At 57.6% G+C, this 18,978-nt stretch overlaps 1 protein-coding gene across 5 annotated transcripts in view; it reads left to right on the forward strand.

Moving 5' to 3' along the window:
- Nucleotides 1-18,978, forward strand: part of GRB10 (growth factor receptor bound protein 10) — a 117,310-nt gene that overhangs the window by 28,766 nt on the left and 69,566 nt on the right. The gene's annotated exons all lie outside the window — the stretch shown is intronic.

Consider the following 18,978-nt stretch of genomic DNA (forward strand, 5'->3'; position numbering starts at 1 on the left):
TTCTGCAGCTTTTCTTGTCTGAGCCTGCTGGCGGCTCCTGATTGGACGTCCCTGCAGGGTCCCGGCCGGGACCTGGGCGGCGATAAGGAATGCCAGAGACAGGACGGCTCTCGGCCTTCTTTTCTTTCTTTTTTTTTTTTCCCCCTTCTCTTAAATTTTTTGGCTCGATTTATTTCTACATATTTATACATTTTAGGGTTCTGCTGATACTGTAGACGGTATATTTTTACATGGCCGTTCCTGAGTTTATTGCTGATGCATAGGAATTGAATTTCTGTGTAAGCCTTTGTATTTTATTTTTACTTTTTCCCACCCACCTATCCACCACAGCGGCCCTGCCGTCTGCCTGCAGCTCTGAGCTGTAACGCAGTGGCCTTTCTTGCCGTCTGCTTGGTGCGGTGCTTCTCACACTTGCGTGTTTTTCTTGCTGATGTGGCTGTTGAGACGGCCCCGGAGCACAGCGCCGGGTGTCCCGAGTCCGGGGGTCCGCTCAGCCCCAGGGGTGTGACTCAGTGAGAGAGGCCACCATGTTTATGAGGTTGTCTTGAAACATAAGCACATGAGATATTGAATGAGGAATGTGCTGTCAGAAGGGACACGTGGAACCCGAACCGCGTGCGCCCGCGGCCTGTGGCCCGGAAGCCGCGGCCTCGCTGTTCGAGGCGACTTGCTAGGGCAGAACTGGTGTGGGTGAGGGACCGGCGGTCCTTGGTATCGGCCTCCTCAGGTCCCTTGCGAGCCTCTCTCCCCAGACGTGTTTTTAAAAGCAGCCTGAGGTGTAACGGAAGCGCAGTAGAACGCGCACATTTAACACGTCCCGCTTGATGAGTTCTGCTAGATGTTTACCCCCGTGACACCGTCACCGCAGAGTCATGACGGTCAGCGCGTGTCCCCCCGACCCCCAGAAGCGCCGCCGTGGGCCTCGGCAGGCCGCTCCGCCAGCCTCACGCCGGGGCCGCTCTCGCCGGGGACTGCTCTGTGTCTTCGGGACTGCCATGCAGAGCGGACCCTGCAGTCTGCCCCCTTTCACTCAGCTAATGACGCTGACGAGAACCCCTGTTGAAACGCGTAGCGGTGGCTGTGCCTTTATGTCGCCGAGTCCCTCCTCCCTATGGGCCCTTCACAGTTGGGCCCCCTGCTGATGGGCGTTTGGGCTCTTTCCAGGTTTTCGGTGTTTCAGTACAGCTGCCGTGGATTGCTGTCTTCGCGACATCTTTCCAGACTTGCAGGAACGCGGTGTCCTTCCTCCTGCCCTCCCTCCTGGGTCCTCCTGCTGCGGCGGAGGTCGGGGTGTCCGATCCGAGGCCCAGTTCTGGGCCCGCCCGTCGCCTGTGCCCTGGCCTGGGAGCGCCCAGGGGCTGGGCCGGTCGGGAGGGGACACGGTGTGCGAGGCGCGTCCCTCGAGGGCCGCAGGGCGGGCACCAGGACATACGGGTCTCTCCCCTGTCGGCCGGAGCTCTAGGTGCGCGGGCGTCCACGCCTCGTGCACCCCCCGAGTCTGACCTGAGTGTCGGGGGCCAGGCCGTGTGGGTCCTCGGGGCACACCGCCTTCGCAGGTTGTGCTCACGCGTCACACCGTTGAAGAGGCTTGCTCGGCGCAGCGGACGTCCCTTTCCGCGCGGGGAGCGCGGGCTCTGGTCTGGGAGGGCCTGCCTTTCGGGGCCGCAGTGAGTTACCCTGGGACCCTGGCGATCGGCGCTGGCTGCCTCTGGGGCCTGGGGGCACCCCTCTCAGAAGACAGCGCTTCCCACCCGGTGTGCCACGGAGTCGGGGGCATGGACCTCTTGTCCCTTAGCTTGTCAAGCAAAAAAGTGCCAACAGACAACACAACGAGAGCCGTCCGGTGCGAGGGAATCAAAAGTACACCTTTTTTTTTTTGTCAGATCGACCAAAAATATGTTTTTGGGGCGCTGCAGAATTTTAGTAAGGAGCTTATGAGCCTTGAGAGGACAGAGGATGAAAGTCGGTGCTCTAAGGTGTTGCTGTCTTTGTTCTCCTATTAAAGTGGAGCTTGGGTGTCCCTGAGACACCAGCACACAGGGTTCGCACACGGACCGGGGCGCAGTGTTGGGGACGAGCTGTGGGGAAGTCGGGCAGAACGATCTAGATGCTTCCGGCCGCTGTCGGTCGTTGCGAGCTGCGGACAGCAGGCTCCAGCACCTCGGGGTGTCTCACCCCCAGAGAGGCCTGCGGCTGCACGCGTTTGCCGCCGCGGACAATGCGTCTGTTGCTCCGCAGGGCCCTGAAATGGGGGGTGGGGGCGGGTGACACAGGAGCCTTCAGGGGTGCCCCTGCTCGAGGGGAAACTAGGAGAGGTGCAGCGAGGAGACCGCTTGCCTCTGTGTGGGTGTGGTTTTTGGAGTCCCTGGTCTTGATCCAGCCTCACAGCTCATGGGCCTTTTCCGTTAGGTTCCGTGTGTGACCGCTGAGGGCAGCCCAGCAGGACGGCGCTTGCCGCCGTCCTTGAGCCCCTGCAGAGAACTCGCTGCCGGCCCCTCCCGGCCCCCCTGGGCCCCCGAGGCACGGAGGGAGCTTCCCGCGGAGAGCGGCCCCAGGGCTCCTGTGCTTCTCCATGTGACCCGTAGGCCAGACATTCCAACTGTCGTCAAGAAATAGATTTTCCTTTTTTTCTCCCTGAGAGCGGGACCGTCTGGCGACAGTGCTGCCGAAGGAGCGGCAGGCTCACCAGGCGGTTACAGTTCATGCTACGTTGAAAGGAGGATTAATTCTTTTTTAGTTACAGTCGCAATTAGGGAAGATGGAGGAATGTAATAACAGGCGATGAGATTTATGGTAAGGACAGACTCTGAGCAAGCGCCACGTAAGGAATTCCGAGCTCTCAGAACTGACAGCTGAGGCCGGAGGACAGGGCGGAGGAGAGCAGGGGACGTTCCAGAGGCCTCCTTTCTTTGTCCTGCCCGGGTTATTTTGACCAATGACGTCAGGGAGAAACGAGCTGCTGTCCGAGGGCCCAGAGGGGGCTGGATGGGTGTGGCGACGTTGCCGGGAGAGGATCCTGAGCTGCTGCAGTTCTGAGAACCGGCGGGGGCGGGGGGGGGGGGCCGGGGGGGGGGGGGGGCGTAGGACTCTGAAAACGACAAGCCCTGCAAATTGTGGAGACTTCAGGGGGGAAAAAACAACAGAAAACTCCCGGGGGTGACGGATAGCGAGTCTGGAATGGAGGACTAGCGTGGCCAGGGCTGGAACGAATCTAGTTCTTCAGGGAACAAAACAATGTAAAATTCCATTTCATTATACGATAAAGAATTTTGGATGAAAAGTTCAAATTTTATACAACGTATGTTGCCAAACACCCAGAACTTTGGAGTTTGAAGAATTTCTAGCATTGTCTGTCTAGCTGAGCGTAAACCCATTTAACTTACTGTCAGTGCGAAAGCCGAGGTGCTTTTTTTTTTTTAGAAACTGCGTTTTCATCGGGCACGGCTCCCCAAAGTAGGGGTCCGGACCTTTCCTGACGGGAACAAAAGGCCCCGGAAGGCTGGCCCCTTTTGGAGGGGGCCCCCGTCCCTGAAACCAGGGCGGTTCTCCCCAGGTCTGTGTGGCCGGAGCAGACGTGTTCCGCTTTGCCCCAACCGGCCTCCGTTCGCAGGTCACCAGGTCCCACGGCCCCTTCCAGCCATGATGTCCCACGCCGGCGCCCCTGAAGCCCAGACCGCTGTTCCTCGCCTCCCGGGCCTCGGGGAGGAGGGGGCAGCGCCTGGCCACCCGGGGGCTCGGAGGCGCCCAGGCCTGCGCCCAGCAGCAAAGGGCCCTCCTGCCTCTGGGGCCTCTTGGGGTTCTGTGTGTGTGTGTGTGTGTGTGTGTTTAAATCCTCACCTGAGGACGTGTTTATTGACTTTAGAGAGAGACGAAAAGGGAGGAGAGAAGCGTCGATGTGAGAGGGGAACGTCGCTGGGTTGCCCCCTGTCCTCCTCCCCAGGACGGGGCATCGACCCCGCGACCTAACCGATAGACAGACACGGAGCCACCCACCGCCAGGGCCCCTGGTCTCCCCCCGTTTCCCGGCGCCCCGTCCTGCCAGGCCGCTGCCGCTGTCCCAGGCTCAGCCCGCACACCCACCCCGGCCCCCTCTGCCCGCAGAGCCCGGTACGGCCCGTCCCTGCCGCACGCGTCACGGGCGATGGTTCACATCCAGGCCTCTGCTGTCCGCCGTCACGGCCCCGCCCGGCACCCGCGTGGCCGCCCTGCGGCGCCCACCGGCCGGGGCTCAGGTGCCGGGCGGCCCGTACTGCCCTCGTCTCCTTGCTCCCTCCCGCCCGGCCCCAGACCCAGACCCAGACGTGCCCCTGTTTCCCCAGCGGCCACGCCTGGGTGACCCCGCATGCCAGCGGGACCCTTCAGAAGAGACATTATCCCCTAATCCTGTAACATTCAGGTGTAGATTGTATCTAGACCGGGAAGATTTTGACGGGAATAAATACGGGCTTTGTTGTGAGAGAGCTAGCAGTTGCACCGGAAGGCACCGAGGGGCTGGTGGCCTTCAGATGGTTTTGAAGTGTCTCAAGAAAAATGTCGAGGGTGCGCACGCACAGCGGGCGGACGTCAGAACCCCACCCCGAGCCAGGCCCGCGTGTCCTGACCCCGGGCGATCGCCCGCACCCTCCATGTCACCTGGGGCTGGCTCTGACGTGAGGCGGGGCCTGGCGTGGAGCTCGGACCTGGCCTTGGTCTGGGTCTTAAAGAGGGAACAGGGGACGCAGAGGGAACAAAGGACACGGAGCGGAGGCCGGTGCCCGTTCCTGACGACGCTCTCAAGGCCTCGGAGACAGACAGGACTTCGTAGGACAACAAGTGGGTTTTCTGCGAAGCCCGATGGCTTTATTTCCTTCCAGTCCTCCTTTGAGCGTTTATTCTGGCAAAGCAGCATGCGTGGCTGAGGCGCTTCCCCTCCTGGCTCTACCTTCCTGGGGTCCCCGGTCCCCTCTCTTCCTCCCCTCTTGTCTCCCTGCCCCATGTCCTCTGCTTCCTTTTCTGCCGGCTGCCCACCCTTGCTCCCCGTTCACCCCACCAGAGGCTGGGGGCAGAGAACCATGTTTCAGGACGTTGCTTCCATTTCAAGAAAGGAGGGGTCCCAGGGAGCCTGAGAGCTGGCAGGGCGGCTTGTGGGGGGCCCCCTTCAGTGTTTGGGATCCCCCCGGGAAAGCAGGGAACCGGCGAGCAGTGTTGTGTGCTGGGACCAGACGCCATGGCCAGAGAAGTGGTCGCAGCCGGATCTGTTGGACCGGGGGCGGGGGGTGGGGGAAGAGACAGGTCGCGGGCAGGCGAGGCTGAGGTCCACCTGCGAGCGGACGCAGGCGTTCTGTGTGCTGGAGTGGAGAAGCCGTGGGGGTGCGGTGGGCAGCTCGGACTTCGGTTTGGTCACTTGTGTCGAGAGACCCCGGCGTCAGCCGAGCAGTGACCAGAATGGGGAGCTGAGCGTGTGCTGCTGGAATCTCGGGGGAGGGGCGGCCACCATGCAGGCCAGACCAGGGTGCCCGGGGCTCTCCCTGCCGCCTGCTGTCCTGCCCCTGAGGGAGTGGCCTGGGGAGGGGGGCAGGAGAGGTGTGAGAAGTGGGCGCGAGACCCCCCAGCGTTGAGAGGTCTCGGTGTTGAGGGGTCCCCCACGTGAGACACTGAGAAGGGGGACCTGTGAGGGAAAGGACAGCCGGCGAGGCGGGCGCCCGCGGCCCCTTTCGAACCTTTGTGAGCGATGGCAGTGCGTGTGCTCTGGGGCTGTGTTCCGGGCCCGCCTCTGAAGGGCGCGTCCGTCCTGACCCCGGCCTCGTGCCGCTGTGTGGTCCCGCAGACACGGGGCTCCCTATCCGCCTGTCCTCGAGGGGGCGGGCGCTCTGAGAGCCCCACACGGAGACCCTCTGCCCAGCCCCCGCCGCTCACGGCCCACCTTCCGAAGGCCGGGCAGCGCCGGGGCTTCTAAGAATTAGAAGGCAGCGGCCGGGTTCGCACGCGTCTCTGCACAGGTCATTCCTGCGCTTGGCACGAGATTAACGGGGCCGGAGGGTCTTCCCTGACAAGAATGTCGCAAACTCCCTGCCCCCAAAGCTCCTGGTCGGCCCCTTGTGAAGGCAGCCCTGCTCCGACCGCTTAGGTTCCCGCCTCCCCTCCTGGTGGCCGCAGGGCCTCCTGCCCCGCCCCCGTGCGCCCGCAGCTCCCGCAGCGCCCGCAGCTCCCGCAGCGCCCGCACGGAGGAGCGCCTTGTGCTTGCGGCCACAGGCCCTGTGGGGATCCAGGCGGTGTCAGTCTGGGGCTGTCGGGTTGTCCGCAGTACTTTGCCATCGTGAGAACCCCACGGCCCGCGTGCAGGTTCACCAGGTTGCTGCAGAGGGGCGTGTGGGGCTTCGGGGACCCACGTCCCCTTCCCAGAAGCCCCCAAAGCCCGAGGTTCCGGCCGCTTCCACACGGACGTGCGGCTGACCGGGGAGGGAGGGAACAGCAGTCCTTCTGAAGATTCGTTGGAAGGAGATGTGCCTCCATCTCCTGTATTTTATAACGGAGCAGGGACCTCAGCCCTGGACCTGGGGCGTGAAGTTGAGACAGAACCTCTTGGCCTCCCCCCCACCCACCCCCAGTTTTCTTTAGGTGAAAAGAAGCCGCCCATTGTCAGCTGGGTTTCAGGACTGCAGGCGAGAGGAGGCTCAGGGCTCTGGGGTGTGTCTGCTTTGCAAAGTCCTTAATCCAAGGACTGTGTTCGAACGTCCTCCATTTCAGTGGTCACGTTGGGGCCGTTTCCCGACGATTCCAGGTCAGGCGTGAGGGCAGCGCCAGCCTGTCTGGTCGCTCCGGTTTGCGCTGGGGGAGCCCCGCCGACGGCCCCCAAGACAGGGCCCTGGGACAGGGGCGGGGGGGTGGCTCAGGGGCCCGGGACCGGGGGCAGTGATCGGCCTTGTGGGCGGCACCCTGGCAACTTTTCCCTTTTTGACTTAATTGACTTAGTCTCTTACTTTTTATGTCTCTTTCTCTAGTTCGCATACACAAAGCTCTATCCCTTGGAAGGCGGCCAGAGGCGGTCAGTCATTTGTAATTATTCATAAAACTCAAGAATCCAGGATTATCCTAAGTCATGATACCAATGGCGGAAACAAAACTTGAGTCGATTACAAAAAAAGTAGGTCCGGGACACTAAGCTCCTTTGAAAGGCCTGGAGTTTTAGACCTATGTGTACGTGACCCCCATTTTAAACTCAGAGCTCCACTGCCCCCGGCCCCGTGTCCCCGGGTCACCTGTTGGCAGGACGTCCTTACCTGGGAATGCCCGAGCCTTTCTCCCCTCCGACTCGGACCTGCCGGCCTCTGCTGGCTGCGTGTGGTTCCCGGCCCCTGAGGTCCTGTGCTCGCCACATGATCGTCTGGGGTCCGGTGCACGGACGTGGCTCCCTCTCGTCCCCTGCCCTGGTTTACTCGTCACGGAGGGGTCTCCTCATGCCAGCTGCGATTTTGGACGTGGCGAGGGCTGCGAGTGGCGCGTGCCTTGACCCCTGCGCCCGCTCTCAGGACCGCAGGCCAGTGTCGTTTCCCGGGTGACACGTTTATTTGTGAAGGGACGCAAGGCCGCAGCGCTTGGGGAGGCCCTCGGCCGTCTCCTGGGGCTTCCCCTGCCCTGGTGTTTGCTGACCTCGCCCAGGGGCGCCTGCCTCAGTGCGCTGGGTCCCTCACTCCTACCGGCGCCTGCGGGAACCGGACCAGCAGCCCCTCCCCAATGTCCCACACGCCCTCCACGCCTGCGCCTTGACCCCGCAGAGGCGGGCACCCCGCTCTGACCCAGCGTCCGCATGGTGAGGGACTCCAAGATGTGCGTCTGCCGTTGGCCTCTCCCAGGGCCCGCAGAGCGCATCCCGTTCCCGGGGGCCGGCCCTGCCACGCGGCCTGGGCTCTGGTCTGGGCAGGGCAGACCTCAAGGACGGAGCGTACAGCCGGGCCGCGTGGGTGGCCACGGCAGGGCCCGTTCACCCTCAGGCTCCTGGCTGGCGGGCGGGGCAGTAACGGTGTGTCCACCCGGATCCACAAGAGGGTCTGGTGCTGAGCACAAACAGGCGAACAGAGGAGACGAGGGACAGGCCCGACGGGCCCCTCGCCGTCCCCGCTTGATGCGAACGTCACAGCACGTCTCTCATGGAGAAGGGAGGGTGAAGATTCCTGTCGTCACGGGGTCAGGTGCAGGCCCTGGACCCAGAAAGTGTGGGATTTGACACGGCAGGGTCTTTCTTCGCTGTTGGTGATCCAGGCAGTGGTTTAGCCGGGGGTGGAGAGGCCCAGTTGCTTTCCTAAAAGGGACTCTTTATGTTTGCATAGGAAAGAAGAACAGATTCTTCAGACGCCAAAAGCATACCAGGCGCAGCTTCCAGTTGGGAATTCAGGAGTGGCATTTTGAGTAACTGATGATAATTTTATACTTCATTTGTTTGTTTGTTTGTTTTTAGAGAGATGGGAAGGCAGAGAAGGAGAGAAACTCGGTGTGTGAGAGATCAGTCGGTTGCCCTTCGCACCCCTCCAGCGGGGACCCTGGCCCGCTGCTCAGGCACGCGCCCCACCTGGGAGTCGAACTGGCGACGTTTTGGTTCGCAGGCCGGTGCTCAGTCCACTGAGCCACACCAGCCAGAGCATACATTACGATCAGAAAGGCGTGATTCTTCGAACTTTATTGTAATTTTCTCCATTTTTTTTAACCCATAAAAAAAGGAGTAATTGTAAAGAAGCGAGATACAGGCAGTGGTTCTCAGCTTTGGAAACACCCAAGGTGTCAAAAACTACCCCCTCTCCCTGAGAAGTTATTTTCTCTGGGCACCTGGAGTTTTAAAAGCTCCCTCCTTCGGCCCTGACCGGTGTGGCTCGGGGAGCCCAGCGTCGTCCCACAAAGCGAAAGGTCGCCAGCTCGAATCCAGGTCAGGGCACAGGCCTGGGTGGCGGGCTCCGTCTCCCCGGGTGGCTGGTATGCGAGAGGCAACCGATGGATGTTTCTCTCCCTCTCTTTCTCCCTCCCTCCCCCTCTCTCTCAACATAAATAAAGCTTAAAAAAATAAAAAACAAACGCTCCCCCTTCCCTGAGCTGGGTCAGCGAGGTTCCGACACGGCTGCCCCAGCAGGTCAGGCCTGGGCTGCAGCAGCGGCCTTGCAGCAGGTTCCCGCGTGCCGCCTCGCGGAGTCCGTCCAGGGTCCACCATCTCAAAACCAGGGGCCGCGGGGCCCTGTGCAGCGCGGACTGGGGGTGTGGCTGCGTCACCTCCTCAGGCCCTCCCGGCCTGGCCCCGGGGCCTTGCCCCCCCCCACATCCGTCTCCCGCTGTGAAAATCGGGGTTGACACCGGCGTACACTCAGCGTGTGCGCTCGCAAGCGCCCGCGCACCAGCCCGTGCCTGCGCTGACGAGGACTCGGAAACCCTCGTTTCCTTTCTTGAAATAGTTGGTAGAACATTCGAGTTCGTGGCTCTCTTTTTACGGGAGGGGTGGGAGGAGGGTGAGTTTTACTCAGTTTCACCTCCAGCGTTTTCTATCTTAAAGTTCTTCTTTTTTAGTTGATTCTGACTTTGTAATATATTTTTAACAAAAGCTACAATTTTGTTGAACTTACCACATGTATTTCTTTATGAACATCTATAACATGACAACGTACTTAAAAAATCATTATACTGTAAGTCCTTTTCTTTTGTTCAAATTTTACATGTTGGCGTTGGTGTCTTGGTATATTTGTAAAAAGTTTGTCTTTTTTTCTTTCTTTCTTTCTTTCTTTCTTTCTTGGACTCCCCATCAGCTGTGCTACATTTTGCCTTCTGATTTGTCTTCGCCCGGATTTCCTTCCATCTGGATTAAGGATGGATGCGCGTTGCTCATTTAATTTCTTTGTTCTCTTGCAGACGGGGCAAAGGTCACGGCATGAGTTTTCCTCCTGTTGTTGCTCTTGTTTCCTATTATCTGTCCTTACGTGTGATGCCGTTCATTGTCCTAATTGTCCTGAGACTATTCTTGTATTCATTTCCTCCTTGGACCAGTTATTTAGGCCATAGCTTGTTTTTAATTTTCAAGTGGCTGAGTTGTTATTGTTTTTTACACATACGTTCCTAATTGCTAGTTGCGCCACGTTTGGCTCTTGCATGGGGCCTGGTGGCACTTCGGCCACCTTCCCATGTCAGCCCCGGGACACGCCAGGGTCTGGTCTATGTCTTCAGGTGGCTGGCAGCAGGGGGCTGGGCCCAGGTGCCTCCTGAGCTCCAGAGATCTTTCTGTGTTTGCACAATGCACGGAGATCCTTAGTGGCTTAGTGTTTTGAAAAGTCACGTCCTCAAAGGTGTTTGTAAATATTTGCAAATGCACCTTGTCTTGAACTTGCCAGCCCCTCCCCTCGTGATGGGTGGGGTCGTGCATTTCTTTGTTCTCAGCTGGGATGAGCAGGAGTCTCCAGCAACAGGCAGAGCTCCTCGGTTTCCCCTTGCAGGTCGCAGAGTTTTTCTGTGGGCGCGCGCTCTCTGAGTGCTAAGGTTCCATTGAGGAGCGATGTCCGTCAATGAAGATTCATTTGTATTGTTGCTTTGTTCCTTGGAGGATGAAGACCTAATACTCGTATTGCTCCTCCCGAATGACATTTTTATCAATGGGTTGTGCTTTTCAACCATGGACTCCTATTTCTCGGCTCTAAATGACGCCTGGCCACCGCTGCCCTCGCTGTGGTCACTGTGTTTGAGGTCAGGCTTTGTTCTGGGGGCTGGGTCTGTCCTCCTCCGTCTCCCATTTCTCGCGGCCTTTTTAAAGCTGTGCTGTTTCAGCTTGCCTTGGGTGTTGTGTGTTGTTTTGTTTTTTTTTTTAAACTGGAATATTTTTCAGCATTATTTTGAAAAGAAGGGAACCGGACAGTTGACATTTATTGCTACATGTCATCAACCTCTGAGTCAATTGTTTCTGTTTGGAAGCCTCCTTCATCTGTCTGTTTCCCATTTCCCTTTGATGGTTAAAGTATTAATTTCTTTTTATCCCTTTATTATGACTTAGAATGCAAATATTCTGTTTTCAATTCTACAAGTGGTTGTGTTAATATATCATGAAATTTACTCAATTATGTATTTCCTAATAAAGAACAGGATCTTCTGTCTTTTACGGAAGGTACAGCTTTCTTTATTTAAAAAAAAAAAAACCTGCGGTGATTTATTTTAAGACTTGAAGTTTCTCTTTTTACTTACATTTTCTGATGTTTTCATTTTTTTTTTTTAAGCAATATTTTTTTTGGTTACGTTCAAATGCATGGGATGGGGCAAAAGTGGGTTTACAGTTTGTCTGGGAAAGGGCTTGCAGGTCGCGACTGAGTACGGCGGCTTTATTAACGCAAAAGAATGTCGCAGTGCTGCCGTAAACTTGCTGTTGCCCACCTTGGGACGGGCAGGACTACCCTGTGTTAGGCGCACAGCATAATGACTTCGGCGTCCTGTGAGATGATTACCAAATATTTAACTTTTGAACTATACGTTATTCTTTAACCTTCATCAACAGTTTAGAATAGCGAGTCTTAGTAGTTTGCCGGTCCTTCTGCGGTCCCTACTGTGTGCTATGCTGGTTGAGGCGGGGAGGCAGAGAATTCTGGAACAAGAGGAGGCGGTCACCACGTAACGCGTGCGGTAAGGAGACGTCGGGGACTGGCCGCAGCCGCGCGGTGATGCAGGGGCGCTGAGCCGGTGCCGCGGGTGCTGTTGGGGTCGGGACGGCCGGCGTGCCGGCTGTCCCCTGAGTGCCCGGCGCGCGGGGGGACGGCGTTGGGGCGGGGGGAGGAGAAAGTATGACACAGACACTCTGGAGAGCGCAAAGTAAATTTCCGAAGGAAATGTCCTTGCGTTTCCCAGCAGTATTAAATGCCCATTTTGGATTTGTGGTTGAATAAAAATAGAAAGGGTCCATTTAGCACAGTTTGTGACTTCAAGAATCCTGGAAGTGGCCGGTGGCCGTAAGCAGGCCAGTTGTGTTCTTCTAGGAGTGGGTCAGAGGAGGCGGTGGGCGCGGGCGCTCAGGCGCACCCAGGTGTGGAGCGGACCGCCGACCCTCGGCCGAGGAGAGGGGCGAGGTGGGGCGAGAGGGGGCCGGCGGGGCCGAGGGGCAGCCGCCCCCTGCCCTGGCCTGGGAGCGGGTGTGCAGGGGCCAGCCGGTGAGCGCGGAGGCCGGGCGCCGACCACAGACCCACACCTGGCCTTATTTGCAGATGTGGGTGGCAACCCATGGTCACCCCTTGAAATCAAGTTAGTAGGTCACCAAAGCGTGTTTCGACAAGGAGCTAGGACAGAGGGGGAGCAATCAGAGTGGACGCCCCTCGCCCGCGCCCGTTGTGAAGAGCCGGGAGCGTCAAGAGACGGGCGCAGGGCCCCCGGGGCGCTCTGGCTGGCCGCGCAGTTCATGGTTCTTGGATCCAAAGGCATCCCGCTGGCGGGGGGGCGCGGGGCAGCCTAATCCGCCATGAACGTAACCCGAGTCGGCGGCGCTGCGGCAGGTGCGGGAGCGTCATCTGCTGTCTGCCCGGCCCCCCGGCCCCCCGTCGGGATGCCCCGCGTGCTTTGCGGAAGCAGCGCTGGGGGCGGCATTTTTTCCAGTCTCCAGTTGTATCGCTGGAGCCTCGCTCATCCTCATTGCCCTTAAAATGGAAACAGATCAATAAACATGAAATGGAAAGAACAAAGGCACGTTCAAGTTCAGCCACTGGATCCAGAAGTATAAATATTGACATTGTTAAGAAAAATGTTGACTCTAGAATCGGCAAACTTTTGACTTTGCTTGAACTAATTTTCTGCACTCCAGTCTAATGAGGAAAAAAGTGCCAACTCCGATGAAAATTGTTAAAATTTTTATCGTGCACTCAAAACTCAATCCAGACGGACAGGCTCTGGTACATTATTTATAATGGCTTCTTGCAGAGGTGGGCTCACGGTCCCCCGTCCCACGGACGTGGGAAGCCAACGCAGCAAGGTGGGCTTGGCAGCGAGCCCCTTCCATCAGAAGGGGAGAGAGGGCGGCGGTCACGGCCCGTTTTCACGGTCACGCGGCAGGGCCCGAGGGCGCGGTGCGCCTTTCGTCCGGAGCCTGGGAGGGAGCTTCAGTCCGCCTGCCTGTTTAGGAAGCTCTCCCCGGTCATTGTTGGATAAACCAGCGGATAATTTAAAAATGAAACCCTTTTCTGCCCCAGCTGCCATCTGTGCCCTTGTGGAACCTTTGGAAGCGAGGCGTGTCGTTCTGAGCCGGGAGGGGTGGTTCAGGGCGCGGGGGAACGCCGCGGGGTTTATCTGGCGGGTGCGGGCTGCCCGGCAGCTGGGTTCCATGGAGTCACAGAACCGGGACAAGGACAAGGCCTGTCTGGTCTAGTGACATAAAAATGGAAACGCTGTAAACGGTCCCCCGTGATGGAACAAGCACGCCCAGAAAAGAGGATAGTGTTATTTCTAAAAAAAGTGTGTGTAAAAGCGACCGTCGGGATTACTGCTGTATATATCTCTCCAGGCATTAGCATCCCGAGAAGTTTTGCTGACCCTCTCGGTTGTATTAAAAACAAAATAGCGGAAGTTGTTAATTTTACGAAAGGGAGCTCACCGAATGGTCAACTATTTGATAGTTTTTATTAGGATAAAACATACAAAGTATAAAATCTGCCATTTTTAAATGGTAACTGTATGTAAGTGTATATTCACAATGTTGTGTGACTAACATTGCTATCTATTTCTGGAATTTTCTTCATCATCCTGGAGAGAAATTCTCTACACAGTACACAACCCCCTCCCCGCTCAGCTGCTGGTAACTTCTCTTCTGCCTTTTGTCTCCGTGACTTTCCCTACACCACGGGGTTCATGAAGTGAGATCATACTTGTCCTTCTGGGACTGGCTTATTTTGCTCCGCACAACGTCCCTAAGGTTCAGCCACGTTGTGGTCTGTGTTGGAATTTCATTGTTTGTGAGGTGTCAACATAATTTCATTGTGTGTCTGTACTACCTTGTGCTCGTCCATTCATCTGCCAGCCGACGCTGGCGTTGCGGCCACCTTCCAGCTGTTGTAAACAGCGCTGTTGTGAACGTGGACGTGCAAGTATTTGTTTGCGCCCCTGCTTTCAAGTCTTCGGGGTGTATGCCTAGAAATGGAATTGCTGGAACGCGTGCTAATTCCACATTCCGCTTGCCGAGGGCCGGCCCCGTTTGCCGCCGCAGCTGCCCCGGCTTACATTCCCACCAGCCGCGCGGCTCCGGTTTCTCCTGCCCTCGCCGACGCCTGTTTTCTCTGTTGTCTCTTGGGGTTTGTGTTCTTGTCCCTACAGACGAGCGACGTTGTGCGCTTTTTCGTGTGCTCGCTATCTTTGGAGAAATGACTAGTCAGGCCCTTTGCCCGTTTTTGGATTTTGTTGTGGCTTTTTTTGGTGTTGTCGTGGAGTCATTGGAGTTCTTTATGTATTCTGAGTATTAATCCCTTATCAGACCTGCAGCTCCTCTGTCCCTTTCTGCGGGTTATCTTTCTGCGCTCTTCACAGTGTCTTTGGATGCACATACGTTTTTAATTTTGATGAATTCCAGTTTCTCGGGTTTGTGTTTTTTTGTTTGTTTGTTTTTGGGGGTTTTTTTTGGTTTTTTTTTTTTTTGTCGCCTGTGCATTTGCTGTAATAGCCTGGAGATCACCGTGTTATCCAGTGTCATGAAATTTTTCCCTGTGTTTTCTCATAAGAGTTTTAGGGAGACAAATCTATACAGATCCATGTAATCCTTACCAAAACCCCCACCGTTGTTTGGTACAGAGATAGACAAAGCCTTTCAAAAATTCCTATCGATCCTCCCAGGGCCCCAGGCAGATTCGTGTTTGCGGCACGAGGTCAGAGTCCCGCTGCATGGCCCCGCCTGGGGCTCTCCAGGTCTCCCAGAGCCACTTGTTGAGAGACTGTCCTTTCTCCATTGGATGGTGTTGGCACCCTTGTTGCAAACCAGTACACGTGAGGGTTTATTTCTGGGCGCTCTGTTCTATTCTGGTCCGTATGTCTTCATTACTGTAGCTTTGGAGTATATTTTGAAATCAGGACGTGTGAGTCCTTCAATGCTGTTCTTCCTTTTCGGGGTTCTTTTTGGCCCTTCCGGGACCCATGAGAGTGTGCGCGAGTTTTAGAGAGGCTTTATTTCGGCACCACGTGCCGGCGGGCTTTCGATAGGGATTGCAGTGCGTCTGTAGATCACTTTTGGGAGTATTCGCATCGTAACAGTATTAAGTATTCCAGCCCACGAACACACGATGTTTTCCCCATTTCTGTCTCCTGGATAGTTTTATATCAATATTTTGTAGTTTTTCATGCCCAGGTCTTCTGCCTCCTTGGCTAATTTTTTTTCCTAATTATTTTATTATTCCCGGTGCTATCCTAAATGGAGTTTTTAAAAAAATTTCCTTTTCAGGTTGAGTGTGTGGGAAGCCCAGCTGATTTTTGCCTGTTGATTTTGTATCCTGTAACTTCGCTGGATTTATTAGCTCTAATTGCATGCGTGTGTTGTAATTTTTAGCGTTTTCTACAGATAAGATTATGTCATCTGTGAACAGAGATACTTTTAGTTCTTCCTTTCCAATTTGGAGACTTTTTATGACTTTATCTTGCCTCATTTCTCTGGCTAGCACTTTCGATACTATGTTGCACAGAAGTGGCAAAAGCAAGCTTCCGGGCCTTGTTCCTGATAGGAGGGGAAAAGCTTTCACCTTTCATCTGGGTGTGAGGTTAGCTTTGGGCTCGATACATTTTATTAGAGACCAGAGTTAATGGAGCCCCGTTCCTCTGTCTGACTTGTCCCGCAGGGAACGGCTCAACAGGGCTTACGAGACGTGTATTTTCCTGGCTGAGAAGCAATCTCATTTGGCAAATACTTTCAAAGGTGCTGCTTTGGTAGTAAAATTGGCATACTTAAACGATATTTTTGGTGTGCTCAACGCCCGTTACATTTGAAACTTCGGGGAGAAATAACAGGATGTTTCCATACGTTGAACACACCCAGAGCTCCGGAGGGCAGGCAGGCCGGGAGCAGGGAGAGAGTGGGACGTGGCAGCGGGCGGAGACACGGGGCGGAGACATGGGGCTGGACAGCTGGTGGTGGGGGCGTGGGGAGGGTCCTTCAGGGACCGGGAGGAGCTGCTCTCCGTGGCAGGGAGAGGGGCCAGGAGGACGCCAGCCCCTCCCCCAGCCCTCTGAGATGTGGGTGAAGGGACAGCCAGCGTCCCCGGGAAAAAAAGCAAGGCTGCGTTCGGGGTGGAAAGTGGAAGACGTGTTAGGAGAGAAGGGGCCGGAAGGTGGTCCGAGCAGAGCCCGCAGACCCACCCGTGCCGGGCCTGCGGGGTGGGAGGCCCAGGGGCGGCGTCACACCGTGGCCCTGGGGCCTTGCAGCAGTTGGTTGGGTGGATCAGTCAGGGTTCTCCAGTGAAGCAGAACCTGGATGTGTTTATATAAAGAGGCGTATTGTAAGGAATTGGCTCCTGGGACTGGGGGCTGGCAAGTCTGAAACCCGTAGGGCTGGCCAGCCGCCGGGAGCTCAACAGCAGTTTGCCGAATTCCTCCTTCCCCCTGAAACCTCAGCTTCGCTCGTCAGGCCCGCGCGGGGTTGGAGGAGGCCCGCCGCCGCCGCGGAGGGTGGTGGCCTCCATTTAAAGTCAGGCGATTGCAGATCTTAACCACTTCCACGAAATTCCTTCCGAGCAACCCCCCGCCTGGTGTTAGGTTACATGGCTGGCTCCAGAGGCCGGACAAGTCGACACATGACACTCGCTATCACAGGGGCAAGGTTGACGCACAGGCCAGAGAAGTTTCAAGGCCTGGGGACTGGCCGGGGGCTGGGGGCAGGTTCCCAGCCAGAGCCCTGTCCCCAGTCAGGGAGGGCGAGCCCCAGCGCCAGGCGCCCCCGCCCGCACCCCCGCCCCCGCCCCCGCCCCCGCCTGCTGGTCTCTCTCAGCCCGGGGGCCCCAGCAGGGTCTGCTGCGGCAAGGCGGGTGCTTTGGAGGCGCCTGCCGAGATGGGGGCAGGCACCGCCCTCGGTGGGGGCAGATGTTTCGGAGTCAGGGTGCCGCCGGCCCCTTGAGCTGTGCCAGAGGCTGCGCAGCGTTCCCCTGTTTTGGGGCTGTGCTGGCTTTCCCGGGCCGCCATTTAACAGTGCGGCCGAGCGGGGGGCTTTGCAGTGTCCACTGCCCCGCGCACAGTTCAGGAGGCCAGCACTTGGAGACCGAGGCGACCGCCGCACCGCCCGAGGCCTCGCTCCTGGGCACGTGGGGGCCGCTTTCCCCCTGGGTCGCCCCGTGGTCTGCCCTCGGGGTGTGTCTGCATCCTGTCTCCTCCATTTTAGGGACCACACTTTCACTGTCCCCTCCGAAAGAACCCCCCTCCGAGGCAGCCGCATCCCGAGCACGGGCTGTGGGGCCTCGGCAGGAGAATGTTCGGGGGTGGGGCGCCCGGTCCAGCCCACAGCCTGGCCTCGTCTCGAGTTTTTCGCATCTGGATGGGTGGAATCTGTGTCCCTAATTCGATGCCCCACCAGGGTCTTTGACTTTCCCTCAGGGAGGCTTTGATTCCTGAATTCTAAACAAATCAGACCGCAGCGAGATGGAGCATCTCGGCTTGGCTACGACGTCTGAAACGCCTGGGGCCCCGTTCTCGACAGTTTCCGGTCTTTCTGGGTCGGGCGCCCGGGTTCCCTGCGCAGCTGACCTTTGCTCTCAGTGTCCCGAGCTCGGGTGTGACCTCGCGTTACCATTTACCGCCGCGTTTCAGTCCATCTCTCCGTGGGCTATTTTCAGTCTTCTGGAACGTCTCCCCGGGATTTAGTGTTCTGCAGCGCGGATTCTGATTGGCCTGTGCCCAGTGGTCAGTTCATCTTGTCTTGGGCCGTTTTCTTTTCTTCCCTGCAGTTTTTTTTTTTCCCGAGCATTCCCCTTTTTTCATGGTTGCCTCCCTTTCGTCAGGAGAAACAACCCACTTTCTAAATTCTTCTTCTTTTTTTTTTTTTTCGTAGTAAAATGTCTTTGGGGAATAAACCCTTCCATGCTCCCCTCCCCAGGGTGGGAGCGGGAAGCAGTTTTTGTGCGGCATTTCCCTGTCCCCTTGTCGAGGGGGCTGTTGCTACCCATCACTGTCCTTGCTCCTCTGAGATGCAGCCACAGAGGTGTGACCATGCCCCGGACACCTGAACACCAGCCTGTCCCTGGGCGCCACAGAGGAGGGGGTGGCCCTGCCTCGGCGCCCCTGGACCCGCCGGGGCGCCCACTTGGGGCTGCTGCTCTGTGTCCTCCCTGCTCCAGCAGCGCAGGGCCGCGGCCACCAGCACCGCCCCGGGAGGCCAGCCTCTGTGGCCCAGATGCGGAGAGCCCCCCGCAGAGCAGGGGCATCTTGGGGTCCGGCGGCGGCCGCCCCTCAGCGCTCACTGGGAGTCGGGCTCGGGACGGGGGCACAGGCAGCCTCTGCTGTCCGCGGGCATGGCAGTTAAGCAGCGGGAGTGACACCGGGAAAGGGACTTTATAGCTCAGCGTGGCACCTCCTTGGGTCGTGGCACTTGGAGACAGGCTTCCTGGGGGCAGTGACCCCGAATTCGGTCCCCACGGGTCAGGAGCGACAGCAGGCGTCGGAGCTGGAACACTGCCTGCAGGGGCCGAGGCCCGAGGAAGCCCCACGTGGCCAGGAGTTGCGGCCTGTTCCGGGTCCCCGGGCCAGAGAGGAGCCCAGGGCGCACGGTCCCTCTGTAGTTGATCATGGCAGAGGACGATGCTGTGGCTGTTCCTGACAACGGTTTTCCTCTCTGAAGGTTTCTGCTGGAGAAGAGCAGCACTGAGAGAGGAGGGTCGGCGCCAGTGCCCCTCTCTCCCCAGAACCCACCGCCCGTGTCCCAGACGGGGACTGGTCACAGCGCCGTTGGTCTGGGTGGAGAGGGCACACGCCTTCCTGGGGAGATTCGGACGGAAGGCCGTGTCTTCGCGATGTCTGCCGTGTGGGCAGTCTCCGGGTACCGGTCGT

The sequence above is a fragment of the Pteronotus mesoamericanus genome, unplaced genomic scaffold, assembly GCF_021234165.1.
Source record: "Pteronotus mesoamericanus isolate MK-2021 breed Mesoamerican mustached bat unplaced genomic scaffold, CSHL_Meso_final contig_220, whole genome shotgun sequence".
Taxonomy (NCBI): Eukaryota; Metazoa; Chordata; class Mammalia; order Chiroptera; family Mormoopidae; genus Pteronotus; species Pteronotus mesoamericanus.